Here is a 5,475-nt window from a genome sequence, read left to right on the forward strand (position 1 = left end):
GTTGGAAAACGTAAAAAGAGGTGATCCAAATGTCAAACCAATGTAAATAACGATGAGGACGTACCTACTTTTATGGATTAGTTATACACCTGTATGCAACATGCGCTTAGTGATCGTGAGCCAATCTCAACAGAATATAGAGTTTATGATCGGGTGTGAAAGACAGGTAACTTGTTGGGTTTTGAAAACTTTGAACTAAACAAGAAAATTTCATTTTTCTAATACTTTATTTATTGGTCTAGGCTCGAATGTATATTGGATCCCCAAGAGAGACACCAAGGAAAAGGGGATTCTACTGCAAGAAAATCTATCTTGTAACATCAACAAGCTTTTATTTCATTCTTTTGATCATCAAAACAAAGAAAACAACAAATCTTCACACAGCATCATAGTAGATATCTCCCACGGATTTGATACAATCAATCATAATCTTCAACATCTTCATAGAATCCATCAATATAACAAAGAACACAAAAGAATACACCATCTTTGAATGAAATCAATCACATATTATTCATCTTCAATGTCTTCATAGATTTGTCTCTCAATCTCTCATATATAGTTACACTCTTTTGATAGAATTGACTATCTCTGACTCTCTGTCTCTCTCTTTCTCTCTATCAATAGTACATCACCTCCTCACTACAATACTCTCATAATGACTCTCAATAATCCTTCTTAGGTCGTGGATGCACCTCCCAAGAGGTATGTCTGATGTGAAAGGTCACCAGAGCCACTACAGTGTCTCTTCACACATCACTACTGTCACTGTCACTTCAGTCTTCTGTTCAGTCTTCAACAGCTGCTTCTTCCATTTGTTTTAGCTCTTTTGAACTTAGATTCATCCTTTCCAAAAGTTAGAAAACCTTCCCAAAGTCACACATACATTCTACAGAACACTTAGAGAAGGTCTATAGAACAATATAGTACAGTACCAGAGCAGATACATAACAATTCCAGAGCAGAGACAGAGTAGAGACAGAGGCTCTACAGAAGGTTTACAGAGGGTTACAGAAGGTCATCAGAACCTCATAACTCATACTAAAACCATTCCAAACTATCAAAACTATTCAATAAGCTTCCAGAAGATCTCAATCTTCATCAATCATCAATCTATGCTTTATGTAGAAGAAAATCAAAACAAAATAGAAGCTATACAGAATAAATGAGAACCTATCAAAACACACAGAGCTTCATATCTCCACCGAGAATCATCATGAGCTTCCAAAACATAATCAATATCATCCAAAACACTTTCAAACACTTCCATTATCAACCATACATCACTCTAAATCCATAAAAAATCAATCATTCAGTCCTCAAAAACAACAAAAATCAGTCAAAATTTTAGTATTTTTCCACTCTCAACATGTGGGCTTATGAAATCTTCAGATAAAAGCTATTGACAACTTACATCTAGCTCAAGATTCTTACATTGTTGCCTCTTTAAAGAAATTATTACATGCAAGTTCAAGAGAACACCAATCTTATCGACAGTGAACTTGGTTACGTGGGAACCATAGTCAGCATTTATGAAGCATCGTATCGTATCTTCAAGTAGGTAAATGAAATCTCTCTCCATGCAACAATGACATGTAGATTTCTTGAAGCTATACATAATTCTAAAGTTTTTATTCATGTATTTTGATAGGTGGTTTTAAAGGTGGGTTGGTTTCGTGCCAAGTATAAAGGCAATAATGTCACAATGAAAAGAGAACTATCTAGATTTTGGTCTACTGTCGACTTCTCGAAGTTATTGCGTGCAACAAAAGAGCCTTACATTGATCTGCCAACTCATTTTGAACAAGTGTTCTTTTGCAAGAATACAAATGCTCATCCATGGTGCCAGGTTGTGCATGTCCAACCTAGAGGTCAACACTTGTTTGATAGTGTTGACCCTAAGGAAGCGGATTAGAATGAACTGATTACATCCTCAAATCTAGACACATCCACATCAGAGAGGCATATAATTCTTCTTTCGGATCATGATGACGTTGTTGATGATGAGAACAACAACGATCTAGACTCTGACACTACAAACACCAAAGAGGAAGAAATAATGGATGTTGAGTCTACGAAGGAAATGAACGTTAACGATGGAGAAGTTTGAAGAAGTCAACAAGGATAATGAAGATGAAATTTTTTTGATGGTTAATCTCAAAGATGACGATGAGGACTATTAGTCTTATGTGTCAACTCATGGATCAACCTATGTTCTATGTTCGGTAAGATTTAATCTCAAAATAATTCATTATGAAGTCATGATTTTTATTCTTTTGAAAACTTACTAACAAGGGTGGGTGGTTGGGAGTCTCATGGTGATAGCCTCATATGGCTAGTGTCGGGGTTTGATTCCCCTTAGACTACTTTTTCTTTCTCTAGCTATGTACAGCGTAATCTTAGCTTCAATTTCACTAAAAGAAAGTTCATATCGGGGTTTGATTCCCCTCCTCTACCAAGGCTTCTATCTCGCATTTCAACCCCAGTATCAACATCTCAACCTTTAGTACTTGCAATCAAGCATTGTTTCCTAAATCGACTTGGCCTAGGAGTACACCATCGAAGCCAACAATCTTCTATCATTTCCTAGCAACAATTCCAGCAGCACCCTCACTGAGTACCCGCAGTTGCCTTAGCCGTAGTACCCCCCCACGCTACCCATTTGTTGTCCAGTTATGTTCTGTCTCTCTATGATAGTATGGTCACCCCAACTTTGTTGTATGCAGTAGTAGTATGGGCCCTCGGGTAACTTACTCATAAATATATGTGTGCATCATGTGGGTTCAAAATAAGGGATTTTTAAAATACCATTTTTATACATTTTTTACATACAGAAGGGTGTAATATAAAGGGATTATTTACATATTGAATAGAAAATGATTATGTTTTATTTAAGAAAAATTCATAGATAAGGATATTTATAAATAGGTCTTGAATGCACGTGATGTAGAGGATATACATATAGTAGCTTCCCCAAGTATGGGCCCCATGCTTGTCAACTGCCTCATGGATGCAGATTGAGAGACCACAAATATGTATGATTTCACGCTTGTTCTACAGCAAACCATCAATACTGTTGTTCTACCTAGGTTATTGATACACTTTTTCATTCAACCCATCACTTTCAGGTGGTAAAGGCAAAGCCATAGGTGTTGTGAGCAATGGATGATTTCACTTGATAGTCGGCTGTGACTTGTGAAGATTTGCAGGGTCTATATATGACACGGAGTAAGAGAGGTTGAAGTTGATCAAGTTAGTAATGTAACTTGCTTGATAAGGCTTTTAAGACAAAAAAAACTTGACGTTTTTGGACAAGAATATGTCGTGGATATTGCCGTGGCATCAAAAAATGGCCTCTCCTCGCTTAAGCTTACACTAGGCTTTTACTTAAGCTTTAATTAAGCTTACTAACCTCCTGAGAGCTCCAATTCCTCATGAAATATAACGCCATGATGTAGGAGAGGGTATTCTTCAATGGCTAGAAAAATCACAGAATTTATTGATTGTGATAGAGGGGTTTGGGGTTTTGAAGGCCTGGGAATCCAGCCGTGTAGTCAATTCGCGTTGAGACAGACCGTAAAGCCCGTTTGCAACAGAGGGCTCGCCTTCACGCTAAAGGGTAGGTGATTAGAAGCCCAAGAGGTAGGCTGGGCTCTGATACCACTGTTGCGAGCAACGGATGCGTGGTTTGCGCATAGCGAATGAAAGAAGCTCCCTCTTTCTCTCTTTTACTCATAAAATTACATACGTCGACTAATGAGAAATTGAAAATATACTAAAAGAGAAGGTAAAGTAAGATGAAGCGACTCAAGATTGGCTTCAATCTCCCCCGACATGAAGTGGGTAGCTCCCTTCATGTCGTATTTATAATAATATTATGAAATCTTCTTTGCCCAAGACTTAGGCCCTTTACAATCACTCTTTGCATAAAGAGTTTGATTGAACTGAAAAAGAGATAGAGTAATTTGAATTAATGGATGCTAGCAGTTGTGCATCCCACAACTCTCTAGAACCATTAATATTTTATTTGAACATATCTTCTAAAAATCTATTTTGCTAATAAATATTTACATATAGGCTATGTGCATGCTTTATAAGAAATAGCGGTGCATCTAATACAATAATCCAATAATTGCCAAACAAATTCTTGAGGAAATAATATTTAGAATGCTTGTGTATGGCACGCCTCTCCAATTCTCCTTGCTCTACACATCAGCTGCCAAAAATTCAGAAAATCATGTTAAAATAATAACCAACTAAATAATTGTAACTAACCTCATAAATCAATTAAATTGAAATTCTATACAATAATTAGTTCACGAAGATGTTAATACTCATGTGGATAAAATGGTACCACCCACGTTCACACTTGCATCGATGCCCGGAAAGAATAGGCATCCCCATCGACCTTTCGCTTAAGACAATTCTTAGGAACGTGCCCTGCATCAACAAAGAACCATTTAAGGCACTCATCCCTTTGCATAGGTGCCACCTAGCAACATACCTAAAAATAAGGAATGAAAACCTCGACTTGGGGTGAGATGTCCATGTGGATGCCAAAAAGACGACCCTCACGCGGCTGCGCCTTGGACTTTCTTAGGAGGCATTGCAATTGTAGTCTTTCGATAGTGGAAGCAGCTTTACAACTCCTTTTTGAAATTCCACCGTGGCTTCCTTTGCGATAAATTGCACTATCCGTCGAAAACGGTTTCTAGAAGGTTTCCTCCTGCCAACTTGAGTGGGGATTTCCTATAGGAAGGGTCTTTAAAACCCCGGCTTAAAAGTGGGTAAAAGGCCTTGATCTCAATGAGGCAATGGGCTTTTAAATCCCACTTGAGAGGGCAATACGAGGGCTCACGGAAAAGGGCTTTGGATCCTGGGGCTGGGTGGAAAAGAAAGGGGAAAAAAAAGTGTGTAAGACCTTCAAAAGGTTATTTTTTGTGAGAAGGGGAAAGGCCTTAAAGAGGCACATGAGGGAATTTTATATGGGGGAAAATAAAGGTTAAAGGTACCATATGAAGACCTTTTTTGGAAATTTAGGGGGAAAGGGCTTATAGAGCCCCCCCTTAGAAGCTTAGAAGCTTCTAAAAGCACGCGTGGGGGGGAGGTACAATTGACAGACGTAGACGATGGCATTTTGCAGGCGGCTCCTCCTTGTCCAGGCCATGATGGGCCCTCCTGGCATTGATTTGCAGCGTCTCCCCTCAACTCCTCCTCTCCCTCAGACAGTGGCAGTAGCACCTCAACCTCTCCCTTCCTCACAGCATTTTCAACTCCATCTCGTCCACCTCCCTAGGCTACCATAGCCACTAGCCTCCCATGGTTTATATAGGGGGAAGGGATAAGATCCTCCCTCCCCCATGCGTCGAGCTGCATGCTCAGAGTGTAAGCAAGCTCCAGCAAGGAGCTTGCTTTACATTCTATTCCCCTCTTCCTCTAGCTCGACAGTCGGCTAGAGGAGAGGGAATTTTTTTT

The 5,475-nt window shown here is 39.1% G+C and overlaps 1 pseudogene; it reads left to right on the top strand.

Annotated features, from left to right (window-relative positions):
* Positions 1 to 1,705: 1,705 nt before the first annotated feature.
* Positions 1,706 to 2,183, top strand: LOC148031661 (uncharacterized; annotated as a pseudogene).
* Positions 2,184 to 5,475: the final 3,292 nt, after the last annotated feature.

This window comes from Lygodium microphyllum, chromosome 9 (assembly GCF_053477565.2).
Source record: "Lygodium microphyllum isolate KBCC chromosome 9, Lygodium_microphyllum_v1.1.10, whole genome shotgun sequence".
Taxonomy (NCBI): Eukaryota; Viridiplantae; Streptophyta; class Polypodiopsida; order Schizaeales; family Lygodiaceae; genus Lygodium; species Lygodium microphyllum.